We start from the raw sequence: 12,366 nt of genomic DNA, 5'->3' as shown, positions 1-12,366 counted from the left end.
CCCAGAAAGCACAAACTAATAACATGGCATTGCTTTAATTTTACTTTTTACATCTAGACTATTGAGTGTAGTTTTTCCTTTGTGACATCATTTCATATAATTTGTTTAAATATTTATGGTAGTTTTAAATTACTGTATAAGAATAATTTAGAAATATTTACAGTTAGAAACAAGAATAGGAGAACTCAATAAAGACATTAACATTTCCAAAGCAAAACTTGTAACACAATATACTGCAGCTGATTAGGTTGAGGGGTGCTAGGGACCTAAATACCGACATGCCGAATCCTGCTCGAATGAATTCGACTCAGGGCTTCTTGAAGCCAAAGAATGCAAAGTTTATTAAAGATTTGCCTTACTGGGTTGATTCTTAAGGAACCCAAGCACTTGTAACACCTGTATTCACAAGCGGGCCAGATAGAATCCCAGCTAGACAGAGTCTGAGCTGGATTGAATCTGAGCTCCTTTATGGAGGCAAGATGGAACTTAAAAACAGAAAAGACTGTAGGAGGGATCTGGGGGTGGTCTGGTAGTCTAGAGTGATGGGAGGAGGGCTTTAGGGAGGACCTTGAGGAGAAGTCCAAGGTAAGCTATCCCATAATTTGTCAGGTGAGGAATATCCAAAACTTTAGTAATATAAGATGCATATTTAGTTTGGGGATGTTTGATTACAGTGCATTTTCAGATGATTTATTCTTCCATTTACTTTGTATTTAGGGGTCGAAGTAGCTTTGAAATATGCTAGATGCTTTGTGAAGGAGAAATCAGTGTGAGATCATGACTGAAAGAATTTTCTATGGGTGCTTGAAAATTATCATTATGCCAGATTATGCCATTATCAATCATTCAGCAAGCATTTATTAAGTGCCTACTATTTGTCAGATGCTGTACTAGATGCTGAGGCTAAAAAGAAGTAGAGTAGGCCCTTTTCGTAAAGAGCTTCAAATCAATGTCTTACGCCTTTTAAAAACTGTCTCTGAAAAGTTACCTCGAAATTAAGTTTTTTTTTGTATATTGTAACATGATGACTCCACTTGTGAAGATGACAGTGATCTAATATTTAATTTTTGAAAATGAGTCATTTCATTTACTCAATTTGATTTGGGGCATACCCTAGATAACAAACACTTTTTGATGACAGTATAAGCAAATAAAAACCTGAAGAGTAACTATTATGTTTATCTCAACTTCCACATGTCCAAAATAGAACTTGTATCTTCCTACCTACCCATCTATTAAACTTACTATTTCTGTCAAAGATACCATCATTCTTTCATCTCAGGTTCCTAAATATAGTGTCATCTTCAGCTCCTCACTCTTCCTTCCTAACCACATCTCCAGTGAGTTGCCAGATTTTGCCACGTCTTCTTCACATAGCCACCACTTTTTTCAGATATCCACTTCTCACGTGCCTCATTGCAACAGCCTCTTTGTGTTTATTTTCTCCTGATTCCATTCTATCCTTTACACATCTGCCAAACGTGGGTCCGAGCATGTCAGCTACCAGTGGTTCTTTGTGGTCTGTTGGATCAAATGCTGAACTCCTCTTTTAAACTTCTTCAGAACCTGGCCCCAAATTATCATTGGACATTACTGCCCATCCTTATCTCATTTTCCTTGTCTTTCTCCGGACCATACTCCAGGCTTACAAGTGCTTCGCCTCCACAGACAAAACTTCAAAGAATCCTCTTTCAGGATAAAACTTAAGCAGCCCCTTTTGCATGAATCGTTTCTTGACTCTCCCCACCCCGCCCCATCCTCAAGGGCGATAGTGCCCTGCCTCCTAACTTTGAAAAGAACACCTCCTACTTCTTCTTATTTTACATTTACATAGTGTGGATACGTGTATATGTATTGCCTCTCCCATTAGATTGTAAGCTCCTGGAGAATAAGAGTTGTTTGTTTCTTTGAATCCCCCACTGCTCACAGTGCCTTGCGCATACTAGGTGCTTAATAAATGCTGGTGGATTGAGTGAGATAGATATCTGATTCCTTTTCTTCATGTTATAAACATATATTTGGAACATTCACGTTTCATTTGCTAGTCACACTGAATTTTAAGTCATTACTTCCTTGTTTAAAGTAGTATTATATAAAGCAAAGGATATCAAAACTTTTTAAGATTTTAAGCAAAATTGACTATAAAATAAATGTACAAAATGTAAGTCCTAATTTCCTCAATTGAATTCCACTATTAAAAAAAGATATTCCTATAGAAAAAAAAATTCTCAGATTGATTTTCATTTTTAGTGAAAAATTGAGATAGTAGCCTGATAGCCATTGTTCTGAGGTTAAATTAAATATTTTCAGAACTTTGTCAGATTTTCTTAACTGCATAGTTTCCCATCCATAATTCATTAAACCCATTCTTCGTATCATAGGATTTACAACAAGGAGATGGGATCTTAGAGATCTAGCATCCTGCTTCATAAAAGACTAGATTTGGAATCAAAAAACCTGAGTTCAGTTCTTACTAGTTGTGTGACTCTAGATAAGTCACTTAACTGCTTTGAAATGAGTGCCCCATCTTAACTTCCAAGGTAGAAATTCTGTAAGAATGAGTTTGTTTTAAAAGAGGGCTGGTTAAGTATAAAAGTTCTAGCCGCATTGTCTAAAGCTTGTAAATGTGGAGCTCACCTAAATGAACATAGAATCAGAGTTGGAAGAGATCTTAGAAATGACCTAATTCAATCCCCTCACTTTACAAATGAGGGAACAGAAAAAAACTTAGCTAATATTAACGGACACTTTTCACACATTCAATCAAGTTGCTATGAAAGTATTTGTGTGTTGAGGGCCAGGGTGGAGTGCTGTTGACAAGATCAGGAAAGACCTTCGGGGAAAATGTTCTTTGAGACTGTGCTCATTATCTTCTGGAATGTCTCTGCATGCCACATCCCCAGATGTTGGTGTCTCAGACAAACAAGAGAATTACAGAAAACAAGGGATATGTAAAATAGAGGCCCTCTACGCTAACAGTCTTTAAAGACAATAAGACTGGCCAAATCACTGGGACAGGAGACAAGAGCAGAATGTCATGTGGACTTGCAGTTTCTGTCTATAAATACCTTGACCCTCAGATCAATAAATGGAACTGGTCTATCTTTTCCCGCCTCCCGTGTCTCTTTTCTTCAACCACTTCACCGAGCTGTGTAGGGATGCAGGCCGTCTGCTACATCTGTGAGTTCATGAAGAGTGTGTGATTTTGAATTTTATTTTGGATTTTATTTTGATTTTTGAGTGGGAAACCCCTAGTGCAGAAACTCCATCTATTTAAGCAGCTCCCAACCCATCTTATTATCTTTTGTGTTTAAATTCCTTTCATTTCCAAATTAATCCTTTTTTTCCTCCCAGGACCCTGATCCATGTCCTTGGGAATGACAGGCAGCAAGTGTTACAGGCTGCATTTCAAGCATAGTAGTACTTCTAACAATAAATTGCAGAATTAAAGAAAAATGGGGGAAAAGTACCTGCCCTCTCTTTTGTGGGAGATGGGGACCAAGGAGTATGGAACATTGCATATACGATTAAAATCAGCTGATGATGTCACTTTTGCCAAACTGCTGGGTTTTTTTCTCTTTTTTATTCTTTGTTACAGGAGATGGTTCTCTGGGTTTGGGAGGAGGGAAGGATTAATTTGAAAATGAAGGGAATGTGAAAACAAAAGATATTATTGAAAATTTAAAGAGTAATTGATTGGAGAGCTCTTCAGGTAAAGGGAAGAGCAGAGGGAGAAAATATATGTTATAATATGACTTTCTCTGTTGAAATTGCCTTTTAAATAATTTGTTATATAAATATCTTCATGTCAGGAATGTTGGTAACAATGGCATACCAAAGAACTGAAAAGTATTTTGGCAATGTAATGGTAAAACAGGTTGCTAGATGTGGTATTGAGTTTTTAAGGATTTTTTTAATATCAAATTAAAAACTTTGGTATAATTCCAAATATTTAGCCTTGTTTTCTTACCTTACGTTAATAAATAAAAGATAAATGAAAATGTCTAATGTAAAACTCCTTTTTAATTCAAAATAATATTAAAATAAAGGCAAACAAGAAATGTGAATAGGCTCACCAAGAAAAAGAAACAATGGTGATGAAGTATGTCAAAGGTGAAAAAGAAACTTTAGATCTTGGAAAGAAAAGGAGGGACTTGAGAGAAAAGTCAGAGATGCAAATAAAGAAATTGAGAAGCATGTTAACAAAGTTAAACAGCTTTCTCAAGAAATAGGAAGGCTACCAGCTCAGTAAAACTAAGGTGTAGAGTGTTTTTGTAGGTTAGATAAGAACTTTGCCATCTTCGGCATTTATGGTAATTAATAGTCATATAATCAAAACTTAACAATTTTAAAAAACTTGAATATATTTTCTATTAGCCTGTCTCCCCAAATTTGCCTCTTTACTAAGTTAGCATTCTAATCTTGCCCATAGTAATTTTGATGTGCTAGCATGGAATACTGGTTAATATTATTCAGAAAATAACCATTTCTTCCTTACAGGCATTTTTCACCTATAAATATTAATGTTGTAAATTTTCTTTTGTGTTCCAAGGTTAAGTTTCCAATTTGATCATTTATGGGGGACATAAATAACATCATTCACGTGTGACTTACTTTAAGAATTTATTTAATTAGACCACAATCTCATTATAGAGCATTTTAGCCATATTCAGCATTTTGTTCATCTTTGAATGTCTTACCAAAGGATTTCATCAATAATGTACCAAAATATGGCCTCATTTTATAACAATGAAATTTCGTAGTAAAAACTAACGGGAAGATCATTATCATACCGATGTAGTAATTATTATGTTTACTTTAACTAGATAAGTTTTAGGTAAGAAATGCATCCAGTTGTTCACAGAAATTCTAAAAAAATTCATTTCGTATGTCATTTTAACTTTTTATAGTTGGAAAGAAATAGAAGGATGTGATATGCACATACTTTCAACACAAATGGTGTATTAAATTTAAATGTCAGTAGTCATTCTACTTTTCTAATTTGTAAATTTTGCCGCCCTCTTGTGGGTTGATTTAAAATTGTTTTTTTATAATTCTCCATTCTCAAAGAAACCTAAGATTGCATCACTACTGCAGGTAGTTTTATGAATTGCTATGGCCAAAGACATTTGTCTCCCTGTGGTCAGCTACTTCCTGTGAGGAGTCTTTTTAAATTGAGCTAGCCTGCTCATCAGATAATAAAATTTGTTCATATAATGTGTAAGTAGTCCATACTTTTCAGCTTTTTAAGACTAGATAGAAATAGCAGTCCACTGACAGCTTACCAGAACCCAGGGTTAACTTCTTAAAGGGGTGTCAAAGTAGAAGGAGAATTTTATTTAATATATGAAGAAAATTTAGACTGAAGTTTTTAGGACATGTTTGAGTCTGGATTAGGCAGCAAAAATTACTAAGTCTTATGAAAAGGCTAAAGGTATTTTAAAAGAATACAGGAATTTATGGTATAATCTGAGAGTTTCTCAACTAAGAGTTATCATTATTCTACTTGTTTCATTCAGCTTCATTTTAATAACTTTAACTTATAAATAATGGGCATACATACAATCAGTTTGTGTGTGTGTGTGTGTGTGTGTGTGTGTGTGGTTTCATCTTGACCACTAAATTCATTAAACCTCATTGAAAGATTTTAATTTTACGTTACTATTTACTGACAAGTTAGAGCAAGGATTCTTGATGTGAAATCCATGAACTTCTAAAAAATAATTAGAACTATATCATAATATAATTGGTCATATGCATTTTATGCATTTAAAGCATATTTCAAGAAGAGTTCCATAGGCTTACTAGACTTCCTAAGGGATCCATGATACCTAAAAGGTTAAGAAAATCTGAGTTAGGGTAACTAACTCAGAGTCATTACTCTAGAAACATTCTTATAGTTGATCTTTATATGTATGTAAAATGTGTAGTAATTAATTCATTGCCTTAAATAGAAAAGCGAAAGCATGAACTAATAGCATTCTATTTTAGGAAAGGGATGCCACTAGAATGAGCAGAGAAATCAAGAAGTTGAAGGAAGATATCAACACTCACATCATCAAAGCAAAATGAGCACAAAACAATTAAAAACAGAAATAGATTCGCACAAGGTTGGTATGATAACATGGTGTAATAATAATCTAATATGTTTTGCTCTCAAATACAGTAATGGGTAATGATGCCAAAACCTTAACATCGTGGTATATTGGACATACTATACAGTTATGTGTGTATAAGGAAAGCTAGTTATTTGGAGATTTTTTATATTAAACCATCTAGATATTACATTCCACTCAGTATGATTTCCCATTAAAAAAATTAAACTTTAAATGCTTTTTCTATCCTTACTATTAAAAGACAGATTTAAAAAAATAACGACTTCAACAAATCTTCAGATTTATTATAAAGCTATTGATAGCATTAAGCTTCTAATTTATAATCAGACGGCAGAACCTGATAAACATCAGTAATGTTGACCAGTGGCGGGGAGGGGAATTGTGTAAAGCAATTGAATTAATAGGTTCAGTTTCTTAGAATTATTTTATGCAAAATTTCAAATGGACATTTATACTCCAGATGCATTTGCTACTTAAAATATACATTTTCCGATTAGATCTTTCTGCATCATAAGAGTGACTATTGAACTTTGACCACTTAAGGCTTGGCAATAGTTTTCTGATGATGGCACTTATTAAGAAGTGGTTTTTAGTGTGCATTTTGAAGTAGAAATCCAATGTTTCATTTTTGAACTTTCCTATTTTATTTTAGATTGCACTTCGCCATCACATTTCAAAAGGTCGGAATTAAGGACATAGCTCTTAAATAAATGGTATAATTTTACCAATTAACTTTTGAATGTTCCAATTCCAATTTTCATTGAGATCTTTGTGAAATTAAACGTTAGAATAATGTAACATTGGAACTGAATGGGTTTTAAAGATTATCTGATTATCTGATTCAGCCCCCAGGAGAGGAAATAGATACCCAGACAGGTTAATTGTCTATCCCAGGGTCACAAAACTAATAGAATATGGCAGAACCTGGCTGGGCTAAAATACAGACCTCTCAACTTCTGATTCAGTGCTACTTCAGTTAACTTTATTAGCATTATTTTTGTTTGTTTTCTCTTTTTTGTTTCAGGAAACCAAAGATAAACTTAAAGAAACAACAATAAAATTAACTCAGTCCAAAGAAGAGGCAGATCAAATACAGAAAAATTGTCAAGAAATGATAACAGCATATCAAGCACACATTGCTCCTTCACCAACCAAATAAGGAAAATTAACAATATTCTTTTTTTTTTAATTTTCTATGCTTATATATTGAATGTATTTCCGCAGGCATTTTCTAATAAAATAGGCTGTTCTTTACATTAATGTCCCTAGGACGTAAAGTTGCACTTTAGAGTGTTCTTGGGAAAAGAAAACAACTTGTTAGAGGAAAAACATGGAGTGAAGAATATATGAAATTTTTTAAAACAATTTTTTAAATAGATCTAAAAATTTCATACAAATGTTTCAGTGCTCATCTGAAATATTTCCATGTAGTGGCAGCATGGTACAGTGAAAAGAGCATTCGACTTGGAAGCACAGATCTGGGATTTTCAATCCTATTTCTAACCTCTTAGTAACTGTGTTACTCTTGGCAAGTCACTTAACCTCTTTCAGACATAGTTAACTTATCAATAAAATGAGGATAACAACACCTACTTCAAAGGGATGCTGCAAAGATCCAATGAGATATCTATAAAGTATATGTAAATCCTAAATTCTCTAAAAATTGCACTTATTGATATCTTGTAGAATAGGCACTGTGTTAAAGTTTTACTTATAGCTGTATTAAAGTAAAACATTGGTTAAATGATTTCAACAAATAACAAAATATAGTAGCAAAGCTTTTTATACTTTTGAAAGTGTGAAACTTAAAAATTAAATTCTTGTTTTTTCTTTTCATTCTCTTCCACCAGGAGTCAGAAGAAATTAAATCAAATGAATTAGACGCAAAGCTTAAAGTCACCAAAGGAGAGCTAGAAAAACAAATGCAAGAAAAATCTGATCAGCTAGAGGTGAATGCTTATGTTCTGTGCATATCTTCTACCACATAACAAATGCAGAAAGTCAGGACAGCTTCCTTTGCAAAAATGGTTTCTGCCTATTACAAAGAGCAGGCAAAGTGTTTGGCACAAGTTAATTGGTTCGTGATGTTTATTGTGATCTCCTTTTTAAAATTTGACAAGGTGCATCGTGCGAAAACAAAAGAACTAGAAGATTTGAAGTGGACATTTAAGGAGGGTATGGATGAGCTATGGATACTAAAAACAAAGGTAATTGACTTAGTTATCATTGGGCCAAAGAGAGAATAAAGTAGCATTTTAAATTTTGATCATGAATCTTATTTGTTTGTTTGATTGTTTTGCAGTGATGGGAGTAGGTTGGAGGAGAGGTGGGAATTGCAGAGACATCATTATACGACAGAATAGGCCTTCTTGAATAATAAAATACAGTCCTGTTCTGTGCTTGTTTAAAGTTTTTGCCACTAGTGTGTTTTAGAATATTATACCCATTTCCAAATGCACTTAAGCCAATATATAATATTAACGATTTGGTTTTAGGCATTTGACTTAGAAACAGTGTTGATAGCCAGTCAACTGATAAGGTATCTGAGCCCTTAATAGTTGTAGGGGGAAAATTTTTCATTAAGACTACAAAGACCCTTCCCTACAATTCCCCTGAATATGTTAATGCCACTTTAATTTCTAATAGTCTGGCAAATCGAATACATAGTATCTACATACCTCATTTTAAAAAAATAATATGACTTTTTCCTCTAATATGCATCCTATTTATTGTGAAATACATAGTTAAAGCTGTTATCCTTTTCAAAATTAGTCTATCCTTTCAAAACACTGTCTTGAATCTATATAGCACTTTGTAACTTCAAAGTATTTTCGTATACATTATTTCATCTGAGTCTCACTGTACAATAATTCTTTGACTAGGGCAAGTATTAATGCTCTTTTTTAGAGATGAAGAAACAATTAGGAATTAAGTGATTTACCTAAAAAAGGACACAAATAGTACTTACTGATAGAAATGGAACTAGAATCCTGATCTCTTTCCTCATTTTGTTTTTTTTCACAACTATACCACACTGCCTGGAGTATTTATAGAATATTAATATATAGTCACTACAATGAATTTTTATAAGAAACAAAAGAATATCATGTAACATGCTTATTTGGCAGGTGAAGTGTCTAGAAGATGAACGGTTAAGAATAGAAGATGAATTATCCAAATATAAAGAGATTATTAATCGCCAAAAAGCTGAAATTCAAAATTCGTTGAAGCTAAAATTGTAGAGCAGGTACAGGACCAGCTTCAAAGGTATTAAATAAGAAACTTTAATTTGTATTTATCATTAGATTTTTTTTCTATTTGTGGGGCATATTTTATGATTAATTACTCAGTAGAGATGAATTAAGTGAAATGGGCATTTTCAGAATCAACATTTGTCAACTCTGCTTAAAATGAGTATTCTGTCAATTTTAATTTGTAACACTCATAGGTTCATCACTGTTTTCCATGTCTATCCCTTTGTTATATCAACATTTCCTTACTGTGAGGTACCATAAGTCAAAATGATTTCTAAAATTCCTGCCTTCATTTGAACTCTTTTAGGAGAGTGTTTGAGAAATTTCTTGTAATTTTTATGTAACAATAGTAATAGATAGCATTTATATAGCATTTTTAAAGTCTGAAAACTGCTTTACATGTTTTGTCATTTAGTCCTCACAACAACCCTGGAAGAGGCACTATTATTATCATCCTCATTTTACAGATGAGGGACAAGCAAAAGTTAAATAATTTGCCCAGCAATTTAAAATCTGTAAGTGTTTGAAGCCATATTTGAACGAAGGTCTTACTGAGTTGAGACCCAGTGTTCTATCCACGAAAGCTAAGATGAAAATTATATTTTTTGGTAATGACTATAGTAGTTATTATTATGGCAGCATGATTTTATATTTTTTTCCCATTTCTTGTCTTTTTCATACTAGTATAAGTACATAATCTTTTCCTTAAGAATATCTGAAAAACTGAATGGTTTATTATTTGGCCTTGATAGAGCTCGATGGTAGATAAAAATTTTAAGAACAGTGTCTTTCAGCAATCGTTGTATATTTTTTCACTAATGGCACTTTTTTTTAGAGGTAAACAAGAAATTGAAAACTTGTCTGAAGAAGTTCATTAAGTATCTACTATGTGCTAAGTGATTAGGTATGTAAAGGCAAAAAATGAACAGTATTTTTCCTTATGGACCTTATGTTCTATTGCAGGGAGACATCATGTACCCGGATAAGTAAACACCAAATATATGCCCATGTGCTTTGGTTATTTAATAGTAGATTCATAAAGGTACCAATTCAAATAGAGATACCTCGATGTAATGGAAAATTAGCTGATTGTTGTTCTTTGTTCTTGAAGATCAAAATGACCTCAAAAGTACAATGTGTTTGGAGTCAGAGGCCCTATTGCCTGCAATTGGTGTGATGACTGGAAATTAATTTCCCTTCTCTGGGATTTGGTTTTCTCATTTCTAGAAAAAGAAAAAAGAATTCAGATTGGATGACCTCAAAAAGTCTTTTCAACTCTAAAACTTTCAGATGCACATTTCTAAGTGTTCTTGTCAAGTGCCAGCAGCCCCTGTTGTTATGCTCATCAATATTATTAATGAAAATGATAGCTAGCATTGAAATGGAGATTTAGGACTTGCAAAGCACTTTACTAATATTATTGCATTTGATCCTCAAAACAACCCTGAGAGGAGGGGATTATTATAATCCCCACTTTATAGATAAGGAAACTGGGGCAAACAGGGGTTAAGTGACTTACAAGGGGTCACACAGCTGATATGAGTCTGAGGCAGAAATTGAATTCAGATTTTCCAGATTCCAGGCCTAGAACTCTAACCACCTAGCTACCTTTTTATATTTTTAGATGATGCTCTTATTTGACAAAATTGACATTCCTCTCAAAGGGTCTTTGAATGTCAGAGCTAGGAAAACCTTAGAAATGATCTAATCCAACTCCCTCATTCTGCAAATAGAAAAGCTGAGGCCTAGAGAGGGAAGATGACTTGCCCAAGGTCACCTAGGCCATTTGTTGCAGAGCTAGAACTGGAACCTAGATTTTCTGGAATCTAGGTCCCTATTTTGGAGATCTTTACATTGCACCATGCCTTCTGTCTCCTCTGTATTTTTTTCTTAAGTTGAAATTGTAACCTGAGATATAACACTAACCAACTGTGACCTCAAACAAATCATTTCCTTTCTCTGAGACTCATTTTGCTAATCTGTAAAACGGAGAGTTTGGATTAGCTGTCCTCTAAGGTCCCTTTCAGACACAATCAGGAAAGACTCATAGATAGCTAAGATAGTAAAGGACCCTGTTTGTTTCACTTATTTCATTAAGCAAATGTCAGGCTTGAAAGTTAAAATACTCTTTAAATAAGTTGCACAAATAGACCCTTTTAAGCACCAGGAAATTCTTCCAAGTGATCTCACATTCACAGGAACCTCTGGAAATTAGATGGACCAGACGCCATTGCTTTGACTTTGCAAAGTGCCCTCCTGGTGAATAATGTCTCAGCTTGCCTGAAAGAAAAAGATTTACATTGGGTCAATTTATGTTTATTTTGAACAAATGTCACTGAGGCTGAAAATAATCTAGAAGTTTGAGTTAGGCATTGACCTTTTCCCTGTAAAAACACCTTAACGGAGAATTTGGTTCCTAGTTCCAATTGCTTTTTAATGTAATGATAGGAAGCAAATCTGGGCATCAGAGTCTCTGTCCATAAAATAGAAGAAATAGGAATATAATAATCCTCTCCTTTGATGCCATGAAGTTGCTTTTGCTACTGAATTACTGGATGACCTTAAGTAAATTTGCTGGGTTTCACTTGCAAAAGAAGAGGGTTGATTGAAGGTTTCTGCTGGTCCTAAATGTCTCTGATTCTTAAATCTATGGATCGTGACTTTGTAATCATGAGATGAGAACTATAAGGTTTTCCTAACGATAGTGCTGATTTCGGACAATAGATACCTTGCTGGAAGTTCCAGAGAAAAAAGTTCATTGACACTGTGTTATAGAAACAGCACAGCAGGCCTGACTTCTGGACACACCTCTGCCTCTGAAAAGCTGTGTGATTGTGGGTAAGACAGTTTATCTCTCTGGGCCTCAGTTCTCTCCTGCACATACAATGAGAATAATTATGCCTGTCTACTTTCTCCACCCTTGCTTGTCATGAAGACCAATTGTAGTTATGGATGTTCAAGGGAGGCTGTAAAATGATGGACAAATGTAGGGAACT

The 12,366-nt window shown here is 34.0% G+C and overlaps 1 pseudogene; it reads left to right on the top strand.

The window, feature by feature from the left end:
* Positions 1-10,651, top strand: part of LOC140516310 (coiled-coil domain-containing protein 186-like) — a 36,610-nt pseudogene extending 25,959 nt beyond the window's left edge.
* Positions 10,652-12,366: the final 1,715 nt, after the last annotated feature.

The sequence above is a fragment of the Notamacropus eugenii genome, chromosome X (assembly GCF_028372415.1).
Source record: "Notamacropus eugenii isolate mMacEug1 chromosome X, mMacEug1.pri_v2, whole genome shotgun sequence".
In the NCBI taxonomy this organism is placed as follows: domain Eukaryota; kingdom Metazoa; phylum Chordata; class Mammalia; order Diprotodontia; family Macropodidae; genus Notamacropus; species Notamacropus eugenii.
This window is presented reverse-complemented; position numbering and strand designations above follow the sequence as displayed.